The following is a 16,654-nucleotide window of genomic DNA, read 5'->3' as shown; positions in this document are numbered from 1 at the left end:
TGCAAAAAGATTCCCCTTTGTCAGACTACGTGTCCATTTTGGTTAGGGAAAATAGCCAAACCAGGATGGAGTGGGAGGCTGAGGAGAGGAGTGGGGGATGAGCTGGAACACCAGGCGCTGCTGGGTAGAAATCAGTCATTTAACCAAGGAGGGGAGGGAGAAGGGCTGGAAAAGAGCAGGCTAGGGAGAGCCCTAAACAAGGGACAGGATGATGGAGTGGTCAGGGCCGTACCCCAGCCCCATGATAAGAAGCTCGGCCAATGAATATTTAATAGCTCAGTGCTCCGCCTGATTGAATTTTAATGGCCAGCCAGAGCTCTGAATCCTAAGTCCTAGGCAATTAGTCAGGAGCCATTACACTGACAACCCAGGATTTATGGTAGAGACCCTGATTATTCTTCCAACCTGCTGGATTGGACAGACAAAGGGATTTCACTCGGGCCAGTTCAGAAGCAGGAAACAAACCTTAGTTTTGCATATAATTTACATAGGGGTTCAAATGGGTGAAATAAATTAAGAATAGTTAGTGACCTGGGTGAGGCTGGACCTAATGAGATGGGGGCAGGCAGGAGGCGGAGTAAGGAGGAAGGCCTGAGGATACGACTAGGAGTCAAGGGTGACATCTTTTGTTTGAAGGATAGTGGTTTAGGTTGTGGGGAAGGGGGAAAGGAGAGAGTGCCCCTGAATTAGAAGCAGCTCTAGCCCTCTTAATCATTTAGGAGAGCTTCCCGCTGGGGACAGGCAGTGAGTCTGTTCCAGTGACACCCCAGATGGCCATGGCCTCCAGGGGTCTCAGACTAAGTAGGATCACTTCTCTACTCCCCTGGCCCTCCCTGTGGGGGTGGAGATTGGGAGAGAATTCCATCATATGCCCACCTCCACTAAATATCCCCCACCCCCACCCCCACCCCCACCCCAGAGATCTCTCTTGGGGGTTGGGAGAGGGGAAGGACACAGAATTCCTAACACATCTGATGGAGGGATGGGAAATGCACCCAGGACACAAAATATGCAAGACAACACTCTGGACATCAGTGCTGAGGAGACCAGAAAGAATGAGGGAAAGGCTTGCTCTGCCACCGCGCCCAGCTATATGACCTTGATCAAGTTTTCTGAGCCTCAGTTTCCTCATCTGTAAAATGGGGATACTAATGCTTATACTACCAACCCAACAGAGGTGATATGAGGATCAAATGAGAAACTAAGTACATAAGGAGAGGTTGTTCCCTGTCCTCCTGCTCCATCTTCGAGGACAGCAGTCTGCCAGCTTATTCCTGCTTTCCACCTTATTTTCACCTTATTTCTGTTTTCTTGGAGTAGCTTCAGGTTAATCTGCATGTTCTGGCCCAGTCTCTTTGGAGGAAGATGAAGAATAGGAAGAGAAGTAGGGAGAGAAAATTTTTGCGGTTGTGGAGTCATTGCACTTGTGTCCAGCTCTCTGTGACCCTATCTGGAGCTTTCTTGGCAAAGACATCAGAGTGGTTTGTCATTTCCTTGTCCAGCGCATTTTACAGATGAGGAAACTGAGGCAAAAAGGTTAACTGATGTGGCCAGGGTCACCCAGCTAATAAGTATCTGAGGCCAGATTTGAACTCAGCAGAGGAGCTCTGATGAACCCCAAGACTCAATAGGAGATGTTGGATGAATGGAGGCTCCGCATTTGGAGATGGGGAAGGAGGGAACACATAGGACTGATTCACTCTAAGCCTGGAGTGGAAAATGGAATGTCCAACAAGAAGAAATTTTGGCAAAAAAGAGCAACCTGAAAAATTCCAACCAAACCGAGTTAGTTCCCTGGAGAACCACTTCAAAACCAACAGAGAATAGAGCCAGGTGAAGCAAGGGAGACATAGTCAGGCTGTCATTGAGCACTCATTAAGCACTTAATATACCAGGCACTACGCTAAGGACTGTCCCTTCTCTAGAAGACCTTACATTCTAACTGGGAAGATAATACATAAATAACGAGGTCCTGGCACAGGTAATCTGAGAGGAGAAGACAAAAGCAGCTATGGGGGGGGGGACCAAGAAAGGCTTCTTGCATAAGGCAGGATTGGAGGTGATGCTTGAAGGGAGACGAGGCGTTCCAGACATGGAGGAAAGGCAGGACCAAGGAACAGAGGAATGTCCTTCTGAGAATCAGCCAGTAGGCCAGTATGGAGAAGAGTAAAGTATAAGAATACTGGAAAAGTAGGAAGAGGCCAGGTTAGGAAGGATTTGAAATGCTTAAACAGAAGATTAAGAGGGCTACTCGTGAGATAATCCCCACCCTACCACCTACTATTCTCCCCACCCCCCCAAAAAAAAGACAGGGAAAGAGACATAAGGAAAAAGGAGTGCAATGGGTGTGAACCAGCATCAAGGAGGCCCCCCCTCTACATCACTAAGGCCCTTTCCAGAATCTCTAGAGGACTCAGGACACAGAGAACAGGATTCCTGCTTCAGAATCACAATCTGCAGTACCTCTAGCAAGAAGCAGATCCTGGCTCAGCGCAGCACCCACAGAGCTGGGGGAGGGGAGGAAGGAGGCAGGCCGAGCCCTGCAAGCATCCCAATCTGAGGTTGTATTGGAGAGGCGGGAGACCATTAAGATCTTAGTATAGCTACCCCAGCTATGGGAGCTATGAGAGTGAACAAGACACAGAGATTAGGTTCTCAGGACCAGCCCCAACTAGGAGCATAAGCTCTACTTTCATGTTGCAAACCAAGATTATGGGAGGGACAGGGCAAAAACAACAACAAAAAAATCCATCACCAGCCAAACTTACCCAGTCTCTTTCTCTAGGCCTGGGTACCTAGAAATCATCCTAGATTCCTTACTCTCTCTCAAATCCACCCCCCTATATCCAAGCTGGTGCGTATGGCTTAATGATTTCACCTTTGTAACATCTCTTGGCCCCTTTCTCTCCTCTGACACTGGCACCATGCTAGCACAGGCACTTATCACCTCACGCCTGGACTATTGCAATAGGTACTGGTGGCTCTGTGTATGTCAAGTATCTCTCCAGTCCAATTCATTCTCCATTTAGCCAGCAAAGTGATTTTCCTTAAGCACAGGTCTGATCATGCTGACTTCCTACTCAATAAACCCCAGTGGCTTCCTCTTGTCTCCATGGGCAAAATAAAAATGCTCTGTTTGGCATTCAAAGCCCTTCATGACTTAGCCCCCTCTTACATTTCCAGTCTTTATATACCTTACTCCCCAAACACATACTCCGATTCACTGATAATGGCCTCCTGACTGTTTCACCAAAAAAGGTGCTCCAACTCTTGGCTCTGGACATATTCTCTGACCAGCCCCCATGCCTGGAATGCTCTCCTCCTCCTGCTCAGACTATTGACCTCCTTGACTTCCTTTAAGTCCCAACTAAAATCCCACCTTCTACAAGAAGCCTTCCCCAACCCTCTTAATTCTAGTGTTTGATTATTTACTATTTATCCTGTATGTAGCTTTCTTTGTATGTATTTGTTTGCATGTCTTCTCCTCCTCATTAAATGGTAAACACCTTGAGGGCAAGAACTGTGGTTTTGCCTCTTTTAGTGTCCTCAGTGCTTAACACAGTGCCTGGCACATAGTAGGTGTTTTATACATGTTTATTCATTTATTAAAAGGACTGAAATCGCAATGTGGCTACTTGCAGCACTGAGGAACCAGAGTGACAGTAATTCCCAAAACTGTAGAGCCAAGAAAATTTCTTTTTTTCTCTGAGTAAGATGACAATTTATTAACAATGATTTTCTTTTTTTAAATTAATTTATTTTGATTTATCAACAATCACTTCCATATGTTTTTGAGTTTAAAATTTTTCTCCCCCTTCCTCCCCACCCTCCCCAAGATGGTGCACAAACTGATATAGGCTATACATATACATTCCTATTAAACAGATTTTCACATTAGCGGTGTTGTAAGAATTAGAACCAATAGGAGGAACCACCAGAAAGAGGAAACAAAACTCAACAGAAGAAAAAAATAGCAAATAATATGCTTCAATCTACATTCAAACTCCATATTTCTTTCTTTGGATGTGCATAGCATTTTCCATCATGAGGCCTTTGGAGATGTCTTAGATCCTTGTATTGCCGGGAAGAGTTAAGTTTATCAGTATTAGTCATCCACAATGTGGCTGTTATTGTGTACAATGTTCTCCTGGTTCTGCTCATTTCACTCAGCATCAGACCATACAAGTATTTCCAGGTTTTTCTAAAGTCAGCCTGTTCATCATTTCTTTTTTTTTTAATTTTTTATTAATTTATTTTGATTTATCAACAATCACTTCCATATGATTTTTTAAAATTTTATTAATTTATTTTGATTTATCAACAATCACTTCCATATGCTTTTGAGATTAAAATTTTTCTCCCCCTTCCTCCCCACCACCCTCCCCAAGATGGTGCACAATTTGATATAGGCTATACATATACATACCTATTAAACACATTTTCACGTTAGTGATGCTGTAAGTAAAAATCAGAACCAACAGGAGGAACTGCCAGAAAGAGGAAACAAAACCCAACAGAAGAGAAAAAAAATGGCAATTCAAATTCCACAGTCCTTTCTTTGGATGTGGATAGCATTTTCCATCATGAGGCCTTTGGAGATGTCTTAGATCTTTGTATTGTTGGAAAGAGTTAAGTTTATCAATATTAGTCATCTCACAACTTGGCTGTTATTGTGTACAATATTCTCCTAGGAGGTTCTGCTCACTTCACTCAGCATCAGACCATACAAGTCTTTCCAGGTTTTTCTGAAGTCAGCCTATTCATCATTTCTTATAGCTCAATAGTATTCCATTACATTTCATATATCACAACTTGCTCAGTCATTCCCCAATTGATGGACATCCTCTCAATTTCCAAATCTTTGCCACCACAAAAAGAGCTGCTGCGAATATTTTTGTACATGTGGGTCCTTTTCCCATTTGTATGATCTCTTTGGGATATAGCCCTAGAAGTGCTATTGCTGGGTCAAAGGGTATGCACAGTTTTATAGCCCTTTGGAGCCAAGAAAATTTCAAAAGAAAACAAGGAGGACCTTTTCCAGCCATCCCTACCCGAGAGGCTGAAGATATAAACAAACTGAAAAAACATTCTCAATGCAATGAAGAAATACTATGGCTTAAGAGACTACCAAGCAGATAGACTTCTGGGAGCCAAGATAGAAGAGTAAGCAGCAAACTGCTGCAACTCTCCCATACTCAACTCCAAACAACCATAAAATAGTACCCCAAAACAAATCCCAGAACAGCAGAACCAGCAAAAACATGGGGTGAAACAATCTTTTAGTCCAAGAAACTTGGGAGGATCAGCAAGAAAGGTCCATCTCACTTAGATGAAAGGGGATCACAGGCCAGGACAGGAAGCGTCCCAGCAAACTAGCAGCAAGCCCCGCCTTGGCAAACCAGTGGGTGGAGCAGGCAAACACCAACACCAAAACCCACCATGTGCCTTAACATAGACAGAGGAAGTGGCAGACCCCAGTTCCAAGAACCACCACATGCTTCAACGTAGCCCTGGGCAAACAAGCATCCTCCAAAGGCCTGACCACACATGCTTCAATGTCACTAGGAAACACAGAAACACCCCACCAGGCCTCAGCACATTACAGACACCACCACTAGGACCCCAGTTCAGCACCAGGCAAGCTGCCAGACCTCTATGGCTTCCAGCAGTGTCGGCCAACCCCCACCCCACCCCGGAAGCGCAGCATCAGACACAAGGGTCCCCTGCGGCTTCAGGGCACCATCAATGCAGCACCAAGCAAACAGCCAGGACCTGCAGCCATTACCATAAGAAGCCAGAGACAGTGCCCCTTCCACCCTTGGAAGCAGAGCTCAAATTTAGAAGAAAGGGAAAAGGCCAAAGGTGGGGGTGGGGAATGAACAGAAAACCATATACACACCCGAAAGCTGACCATGGAAAGTTATTACAGTGACAGGAAAGACCAAGACACAAACTCAGAAGAGGACAACAATGTCAAAACACCTATGGGCAAAACCTCAAAGAAAAATGAGAAGTGGTCTCAAGCCCAGAAAGATCTCATGGAAGAGCTCAAAAAGAAGCTTAAAAAAAATCATGTAAGAGATATGGAAGAAAAATTGGGAAAAGAAATGAGACTGATGCACGAGAATTAAGAAAAAAAAAAGTCAACAGCTTGGAAAACTGCTCAAAAAGTAGAATTGGACAAATGGGAGGCACAAAAATGCCTCCTCTGAAGAAAACAATTCCTTAAATAGTGTAATTGGCCAAATGGAAAAGAAAGCACAAAACCTAATCAAGGAAAACAATACCTTAAAAGTTAAAATTGAGCAAGTGGAAGTTAATGACTCTATGAGACATCATGAATCAAACAAATTCAAAAGAATGAAAAAAATGAAAGAAAATGTAAAATACCTCATGGGAAAAACAACTGACCTGGAAAATAAATCCAAGAAAGATAACATTAGAATCATTGGATACCTGAAAGCTATCATCAAAAGGAGAACCTGGACAGCCTCTTTCAAGAAAGTATCAAGGAAAATTGCCCTGATGTCCTGGAACCAGAGGACACAACAGGCATTGAAAGAACCCACCAATCACCTCAAGAAAGAGATCCCAAAATAAAACCCCAAGGAACATTACAGTCAAATTTCAGAACTATCAGGTCAAGGGAAAATACTACAAGTGACCAGAAAGAAACAATTCAAATACTGGGGAGTCACAATCAGGATCACACAGGACCTGGCAGCTACAACATTAAAGGATCGGAGGTCATTATGTTCTGGAGGGCAAAGGAGCTAGGACTACAACCAAGAATCACTTACCCTGCAAAATTAAGCATAATACATCAAGGGGAAAAAATGGTCATTCAACAAAATAGAAGGATTTCAAGCCTTCAAAAGGAGAAGACCAGAACTAAATCAAAAATTTGACTTCCAACAAGAGAAGCAGAAATAGGTAAAAAGGGAAAAGAAAACATAAGTGATTCAATAGAGTGAAACTGTTTACACACCTACATGGGAAAAGGATACTTGTAACTCTTTAAAAATGTATCACGAACAGTACAGATACAAGGAATATACATAGAGGATACAGATATAAGGTGAATTTGTGGAATGACATAAAAAATTAAGGAATGAGAAAGAGAAGTACAAAGGGTGCAGAAGGAAGAGAGAGGTAGAATGGGGTAAATTATCTCACATGAAGAGACAAGAAAGACTATTACAGTGGAGGGGAAGATGGGAGGGTGGGCAATAGGCATCACTTGAACCTTATTCTCATCAGTATTGGCTCAAAGAGGGAATAATATACACAATCAGTTGAATATAGAAATCTATCTTACCAGAGAGGGAAGTAGGAGGGGAAGAGATTAAGTAAAGGGGGGGGGGGGACTGACATAACGGAGGGCAAAGTGATAGACAAAAGTAAAACACTGGTATGGTGGGAAATGGTGAAAGGAGAGAGAGGACAAACAGGAGGAAGACTAGGATGGAGAGAAATACACAGGTAGTAACCATAACTGTGAATGTGAATGGGATGAACTCTCCCATAAAATGGAAGTGGATAGGAGAGTTGATCAAAAACCAGAATTCTACAACACACTTGGAGCAGAGAGACACACACAAAGTAAAGGTAAGGGACTGGAGCAGAATCCATTTTGCTTCAACTGAAGTAAAAAAAAAAAAAGCAAGGGTAGCAATCCTGGTCTTAGACAAAGTAAAAGCAACAATATACCTAATTAAAAGAGATAAGGAAAGAAACTACATCTTGCTAAAAAGTACCAAAGACAATGAAGTAATCAAATTAGAAGAGCAAAGAATGGTCTACCTGTCAGATCTATGCAGAGGGGAAGAATTCATGACCAAACAAGAGACAGAGAGCATTATGCAATGTAGAATAAATAATTTTATCAATTAAATTAGAAATATTTTGTACAAACAAAACCAATGCAAACAAGATTAGAAGAAGGAAAGCAGAAAGCTGGGAAACAATCTTTACAGCAAGTGTCTCTGACAAAGGCCTCATTTCTCAAATATATAGAGAACTGAGTCAAATTTATGAGAATACAAACCATTCCCAATGGTCAAAGGATATGAACAGGATGAAGAAATTGAAGCTATCTATAAGCATATGAAGAAGTGCTCTAAATCACTTTTGATTAGAGAAATGCAAATTAAAACAACTCTAAAATACCACTTCACACCAATCAGATTGGCTCATACGACAAAAAAAGAAAAATGACAAATGTAGGAGAGGATGTTGGAAAATTGAGAACTGATCCAACCATTCTGGAGAGCAATTTGGAACTATGCCCAAAGGGTAACCAAACTGTGCATACCCTCTGTCTAGAAATACTACTACTAGGTCTGTATCCCAAAGAGATCATAAAAAAGGGGAAAGGACCCACATATGCAAAAATATTTATAGCAGCCCTTTTCATGGTGTCAAAATATTGGAAACTGAGGGGATACCCATCAATTGGGGAATGGCTGAACAAGCTATGGGATAGGAATGGAATGGAATACTATTGTGCAATAAGAAATGATGAACAGGCAGATTTCAGAAAAACCTGGAAAGACTTGTATGAACTGATACAAAATGAAATGAGCAGAACCAGGAAAACACTGTACACAGCATCAACAACATTGTGTGATCATGAGCTATGAATGGCTCAGCACCTCTCAGCAACACAATGATCCAAGATAAGTATAAAGGACTCACGAAGGAAAATGCTTTCCAGACCCAGATAAAGAACTGATGGACTCAAAATGCAGATCAAAGCATATTTTTTCACATTTACCTTATTCTTTCCCATAGCTTTATTTCCTTTTGATCTGTTTCTTCTTCCACAATTGTGATGAACATGGAAATATGTTTTACATGATAGCACATGTATAAACTATATCAAACTGCCTACCATTTTCAGAAGAGAAGAGGGAGAAAAATTTGGAACTCAAAATCTTGTAAAAATGAATGCTAAAAATTTTTCTTAATATGTAATTGGGGAAAAATACTATTTAAATAAAAAGAGAGAGAGAGACTACCAAGGATAAAATTCCTAAGTAATAAAAAAATTCCATTATCATTACAACTAGAACCTGAAAAAGAAAAATGGATTGGCTACAAGTTCTCCTAGAGTGATTGGAAGAAATGAAGGAAAATGAAACCTGAGATAAAGAATAAAATTAGAGTATTTGGAAGCAGGATAAGTAGCTTAGAACAGAAGGTAGAAAATCTTACTCAAATAGTGGACATTCTAAAGAAGAGTGGAACAAACAGAATTTTAAAATTCAATAATAAAACAAGAAATATTAACACAAAATCAAATGACTTGAAAAGCAGAACACATGAGGCATAAATTAAGAATGATAGGGATAGGAGCAGCTGGGTGATGCAGTAAATAGAGCTCTAGCCTTGGAGTCAGGGGGACCTGAGTTCAAATCTAGTCTCAGACACTTGACACTTACTAGCTGTGTGACCCTGGGCAAGTCACATCCGATTGCCTCACCAAAAAGAAAAAAAAAAGAATGATAGGGATACCTGAAAACCATTGTAAAACAGCACATTTTGAAATTTTTATTATTTATCAATTAAAATACATATTTATATTCTGTTGTTATTTAGTCATTTCAATTGTGCTCAACTCTTCATGGCCTCATTTGAGGTTTCCTTGGCAAAGATGTTGGAGTAGTTCGCCATTTCCTTCTCCAGCTCATTTTACAAATGAGGAAACCAAGCCAAACAGGGTCAAGTGACTTGCCCAGGGTCACACAGCTAGTAAGTATCTGAGGCTGGATTTGAATTCAAGTCTTCCTTGCTTCTAGGCCTGGTGCTCTATTCACTATGCCACCTAGCTACCCTTTTTTTTTTCATATTCAAGTCCCATTTATTTTAGAAGAACAAAAAACTGAACATTAGAGGGGGAAAAGTTCAAACCCCACTATTCCCAGCCCTGGCTTAGTTCCCTCTCTCCAGGGTGGAATGAGAACACAGTTAATCCAACCCTAAGTGAAGACACAGACAAGGGAGTCACAGACTTTGACCAGGACCGGTGGCTCCACTATGTATATGTGGGTGAGGAGCTCCCTTTGGTGGGGGCCAATACAGCACAGCAAGACATCAAGATGTCATAAAAGAAAAGTGCTAGGAACTACTGGGAGCATAGGGCAAAACTAAAAATGGACAGAATCTACAGATCACCACCTGAAACTCCAAATTTAATATACCTAGAAATGTGATCAACAAATACCAGTGCTTACAGATGAAAGGGGGGGTGGACTGGGGAGATGCTACAAGTAGGCAAGTGGAAAAAAGAGAATAAATGTCAAGAAAACAGGGGGCAGCTAGGTAGAGTCAGGAGGACCTGACTGCAAATCTGGCCTCAGACACTTAACACTTACCAGCTGTGTGAACTTGGGCAAGTCACTTAACCCCATTCCCTAGCCAAAAAAAAAAAAGCCAACAAAACAGTCAGAATCAACTAAGATTTTGTAGCAAATATTTGAAGCAAAGGAAGGCCTATAATACACTATGACAAAATGCAAAAGAAAAATGCCAAAAATGACTTATCCTATAAAGTTGAGCACAATTCTATAAAGGAAAAAATGGTACCTTTAATAGAATTGAGGACTTGTTAAGAAAACCAAAACTGGGTAGACTCTTAAATAAGAGAAGCAAAGAAAGGCAAGCAAATTTGAGGAAATTAAAGAGATAAATAATGATTGAATGATTATACCTTAAGAAAGAGAGGAGATTATGGCAATCAAGGTTTTGGAAGAGTAGGAAGCAATACAGTTTAACTCTCCCCACAACTATTCCAACAGTAGTCTAAGGAGACTATCAGACTGAGTAGTGATTATGAAATTGAAGGAATAACTATAATGGGTGTCCAGCAAAAGATCATAATTTGACCTTCAAGTAAACAGGGCCGTAACTGCTAGGATCATGGACTCAGTGTCCAGTTCCCAGAAGTTCAGAACAAAAGCCATTTCTCTGATCACTCCTAAGTGGGGAGGGAAGCCCCAAACTTTGCCCCTTCCCATCAAATGCTAGTTACATATAAGATCATCACAAAGAGTGAATAGTGAGTAAACCCATTTATCCAAGCAAATAGCAAACAGAAATCAGAAAATTCATGCAGATAAAAATATACCAAAGAACAAACAAGACTGAATAAACTCTTCATCTGGGAGTGAGATAAGATCCCAACTCAACCAATGAGAATATACACATATACATGTAATATACACATACCTACATATGTGCATATATATACAATTATTACTGCTATCATTAACATTACTGGTGTTGTTAATTATTATTACTATATATGGTGTTATTAATTCATTGACTCTGATAGCTATGGGCTAAAAAAATTTGGGAAAATAGAGTTTTTCTTCTATACTGATAAGAAAGAGTTTTGATGATTTGTGTTCTGTAGGAGATTTTCAGATCTGATCATGTTAGACCCCAAATGCCTCCCAACCCCTTAATTCTTCCTTTTAAAAAATCTCAATATTCATGACCTTTTTTACTATATGTGTACACACATATATATATATATGGTGTGTGTACATGTGTGTATTTATGTATATACACACATGTATATGATCAAAAGGTCAAGAATCTTGAAGAGAATTTTTTGATCATATGTGTATATAAGTATGTGTGTATATGTATACACACATTATATATACATATATGTATATATACACACAGAGTCAAAAGGTCAGGCATGCATGTGTATATATGTGTATGTATATACATATACATATATTGCATATGTATGTATACACACATATGCATTTCGACTTGGAGAAAAATCCAAATGGGCAAAGTTTCCCTAGCTGATTGAAATTGGGATAGAGTGTGTTCAGGGAAGACTAGTACCTCTGGTGTGAGGGCTGCCAGGTCCTTTTCAGGGCTGCTTTCCACCTTCCGTATCTACTTGATTCACCCAACTGTCACTGGAGTCTTCAAGAATCTATAGCATGCACAGCGACCACGCCCTGATAAACCATTAAGGCAGATAGGCTAAATTGGGTTGAGGGTAACTGAGGGGTTTCAAACCCTTTCATGAGTTAAGGGGACGTCTGCCTCAAGCATGTGAATACTTCCCCTCAGCAAAATGGGTGGATGAGAACAACTTGTTCCAACGGTCATGAAGGTGGCTGAAGCAAGCTCTGCAGACTGCTTAGAGTTTGATTAGACACTGAAGACTCCAAGTCATCCTCTGCATCCCAGGCCATCACCAGTTGATGACTCTGGAAGAGAGAATGAAGCTAACAACTTTGTGCCACTCTGCCTCACTTAAATCCAATTTATGCGTGAATCAAAATACGTCACTTATACAATTTTACCATTTTTATCTATCTCAGAGTCTTGTGGTGACAGCAAATGACAAAGCAGCAGGGGCAGATACATTGGGAGCTGTAGTCACAACACTTCACAAAGGAGGCCCAGGCTATACAGTCATCTTCTCACTGGATTGGAGCAGCAGTGGGATTACGCAGCCTCCTGAGTGTCTGAGCAGCTTTTTTAAGGACTGCATTGCTCACCTCCTGGCATGAGGAAGGGGCTAGAAAAGGTGCCCTAAAAACTGTCTGCTTCACCCAACCCTGGCCTGCTTATAGCAGTAGGCAGGGATCTCATCCTGTGGTCAAAACAGAAAAAAAAAAGTGTGCACATTTATGGACAACATGAAATCCAGTAGACTTGAAAGATGAACAGCTCTTGTTGTGAGAGAACTCAGCAGGTATTGCAACCAAATAGTAGCCCTGAGTGAAACAAGGCTGGCAAATGCAAGCCACCTTACTGAAGTTGGAACTGCAAACACATTTTTCTGGAGTGGCCACAGTGAAGGGGAGTGCTGCGAAGCTGGGGTAGGGTTTCACAATCAAAACTACTCTAGTCAACAAGCTTGTCTGCGTGCTAAAAGGAGTAAATGACAGGTTCATGACAGGGCAATTGCCACTTGCAGGAAAGCACCAGGCCACCATCATCAGTGTGTATTCTCTCCTCATGACAAACCCTGATGAGGTCAAAGAAAGATTTTATGAAGACCTGGAGACCCTCATCAACAATGTACTGAAAGAGGACAACCTTCTAAATCTGGGTGATTTTAATGACAGAGTAGGCACAAACTATCAGACATGGCAGGGAGTCATTGAGAGGAATGGAGTTGGAAACAGAAACAGCAACAATCACTACTGAAGACTTGTGCAGCTCATGACCTTCTCATCACCAACACTGTTTTCCACTTACCTAAAAGCAATAAAACTTTGTGAATACATCCTCAAAGCAAAAGCTTGCATTTACATGTCATAAGGAGAAGAGAGACAGGATGTGAAAATGATGAAAGTGGTATGTAGTACAGAGTGCTGGACAGATCATAGACTTATCTTCTCCAAGCTAAATATTCACATTCCACAAAAGTGGTGGCCCCAAGGCAAGATGGAGACAAGCAGACTTAACATCAACAGATTAGAGAGCTTCTCCAAGCATGAACAATTTGTTGCTAACTTGGAGAGAAAGCTGAGCTGATACACGATTGACAACAGTAGAGCAGAAAAGGAGTGGACAGCTTTCAGAGATTTGGTATACAGCACTGCATTTACTCATCTGGGACAGAATACTCAAAAACATCAAGACTGACTGGATGAAAATGATGGAGAAATTCAGATGGTGAAAAAGCGAGAACTCCACAGGGTTTTTCCAGCAGGACAGTTCATCTGTCTCTAAGAAGGCAGTGTTTAACTCCATCAAAAGTGGAGTGCAAGTGAAACTTAGAGAGATGTAGGATTCTGGGCTCAAGAAGGCAGATGAAATTCAGTTTTACACAGATATTAACAACCTAAAGCACTTTTATGATGCCCTGAAGGCTGTTTATGGGCCAAAGATCTATGGTGCATCTCAATCATTCAGTGCTGATAAAAGCCATATTGGTTAGTAATAAAGACACGATCCTGGAAAGATGGGCTGAATGCTTCCACAGTGTTCTCAACAGACCATCATCAACCAGTGCTGAAACCATTGACTGTATACCTCATGTTGAAGTCAATCCCTCTCTAGCCAAATTTCCAACTGAAGAAGAGATTTTGAATGCCACCAGGCTCCTCTTGTATAAGACATCTCCACTTTTAATGTTCATTTGGGCTACTATTTGTGCCCAACCTGTGGTAGAGTCTTCTGAGCTGGCATTGGTCTGATTAACCACAGTCAGACACACGGTACCTTGACTCCAACACTCTTCAAGAATAAAGGCAACAACCAACCAAACATGTAAGTATGTGTGTGTACACATATATACATGTACACACAAAATCAAAAGATCATGCATGCATATATGTGTGTACATGTGTACATCGGTACACATGTACATATATATTACATGTGTGTATGCACCCACACATGCATTTTTACTTGGAGAAAGATCCAAATGGGCAAAGTTTCTTTTGCTAATTGAAACTTCCTCTGCCCCAAGCAATATCCTCTAACATTTTATAGTGTTGAAGAAATAAAAGGCAAAATTCCTTCAGCAAGTTAAAACAAAGGCACAAAGTAAATAATACATTAATATTCAATGGACCCTAAAAGAAATCACTTCCCCAAACCAATATTCCCTCTTTAATCATTCAATCAACATTTATTAAGTGCCTATTATATGCCAGAGGATTTCCCTTTCAATCTGTTCAAAAATCAATGAGTTCAAGAGATTCTGCTCTTAAATTGAATTAAACAAAGGCACTTACTTTCACTCCTAGTTTGTCAAAAGAAATGAGACAAAGTCTTCCAGGGAATCAAGATCCTTTCTTGACCTTGATCATCTCCTATTACAAGAACTTATTAGGCCTTTGATTAGAATGAAACCAATGACTTCAGATGAGGGTCTTGTCTCCTTGATACTAAGTAAGCCTTCCTATTCAAGGGAGACCGATTAGATCTTTCATTCAATCAATGCCAAAGGACCTTAGGTCCAGACACTGACGTAATGTTATTGCTTATTATTTCCTAAAAGAAAAAGAGGTATTATTTCCATACTAGTTAAAACATAGAAAAGTGGATCAACGGTACAAAATAGGTAAGCAAAACCTAGAAGCATTCAAGCATAGTTTGAGATACCCAAAAGTACCAACACCTAGAGTAAGGATGCTTTAGTTGGCAAAAACTACTGGGCAAATAGCAAAGCAATTTGGTAGAAAGCAGATTTGGGGGGGGTGGAGCCAAGATGGTGGAGTGAAAGCAGTGACTTGCTTGAGCTCTCCTCCAAACCCCTACAAATACTCATAAAAAATGGCTCTAAACAAATTCTGAAGCAGCAGAACCCACAAAAAGACAGAGTGAAACAAATTTCCAGCCCAAGACAACCTGGATGATTGCTCAGAAAGTTGTATCGCATCGGGCTGGGAGTGCAGCGCAGCACGCAGGCCACAGCAAACCTGGAGCAGGCCTCAGAGGACTGAATCTCGGGCAGCTGTGGAGGTTTCCAGACTCCTCAATCCACAAATGCCAAAGACAACTTAGAAGGTCAGTGGGAAAAGTCTGTTTCTGAGGTGCTCAGAGAGGAAGGGGTTTCAGCTCCATTCCCCAAAGTGGCCCGGGGGGGCAGCTGCTTCCCGAGCTTCCGGCCCACAGACTGAGGGGAATCCAGTGGCTGATCAGAGAGGGATTGCAGGATCTCTTTGCCAGTGCTGAAGCAGGAATCTCTTGCTTTGCCCGCGTTTGGATCTGGGCCACAGTTCTGGGAAGCAGTGCTGGGGTGAGGAGGAGCACTGGCGTGGTGGAGCTTGTAGTGGCTATGGAGAGGAACCCCTCCTCACAGGTACAGGACAGAAAGGAGTACTTGTAGTCACAGGCCAGGAAAGGAGTAAACACCTCACCCCTTATCATACCACCTTGGAAGAACTGAAAACTTACAGGTCCCTACAAGTATCTCTGAAAACAGCTGTACAAACCCCCCGAAGCTTGGGACAGTACATTCTCACATTGGAAGCAGATTACCTTAACAAAGAGTTTAAAACTCAAGTAATTGGCCGGGATCATGAGCAAGCAGCACAAAAAGAGTCAGACTATATTATCTTACTTTGGTGAAAAGAAGATCAAAATATACAACCAGAAGAAGACAACAAAGTCAAAGCTCCTACATCCAAAGCCTCCAAGAAAAATATGAATCAGTCCCAGGCCTTGGAAGAGCTCAAAAGGGATTTTGAGAAGCAAGTAAAAAGTAGAGGAAAAACTGGGAAGAGAAATGAGAGTGATGCAAGAAAATCATGAAAAACAAGTCAACAGCTTGCTAAAGGAGACACAGAAAAATACTGAAGAAAATAACACCTTAAAAAATAGCCTAACCAAAATGGTAAAAGAGGTCCAAAAAGCCAATGAGGAGCAAAATGCCCTAAAAAGAAAAATTGGCCAAATGGAAAAGGAAGTCCAAAAGATTACTGAAGAAAATACTTCCTTAAAAATTAGAATAGAGCAATTGGAAGATAGTGACTTTATGAGAAATCAGACACAGTAAACAAATCCAAAAGAATGAAAAATTAGAAAACAATGTGAAATATCTCATTGGAAAAACAACTGACCTGGAAAATAGATCCAGGAGAGAGAATTTAAAAATTATTGGACTATCTGAAAGCCATGATCAAAAAAGAGCCTAGACATCATCTTTCAAGAAATTATC

This window comes from Phascolarctos cinereus, unplaced genomic scaffold (assembly GCF_003287225.1).
Source record: "Phascolarctos cinereus isolate Bilbo 61053 unplaced genomic scaffold, phaCin_HiC Scaffold_1;HRSCAF=81, whole genome shotgun sequence".
Lineage (NCBI taxonomy): Eukaryota > Metazoa > Chordata > Mammalia > Diprotodontia > Phascolarctidae > Phascolarctos > Phascolarctos cinereus.
Note: the sequence above shows the minus strand (reverse complement) of the source record.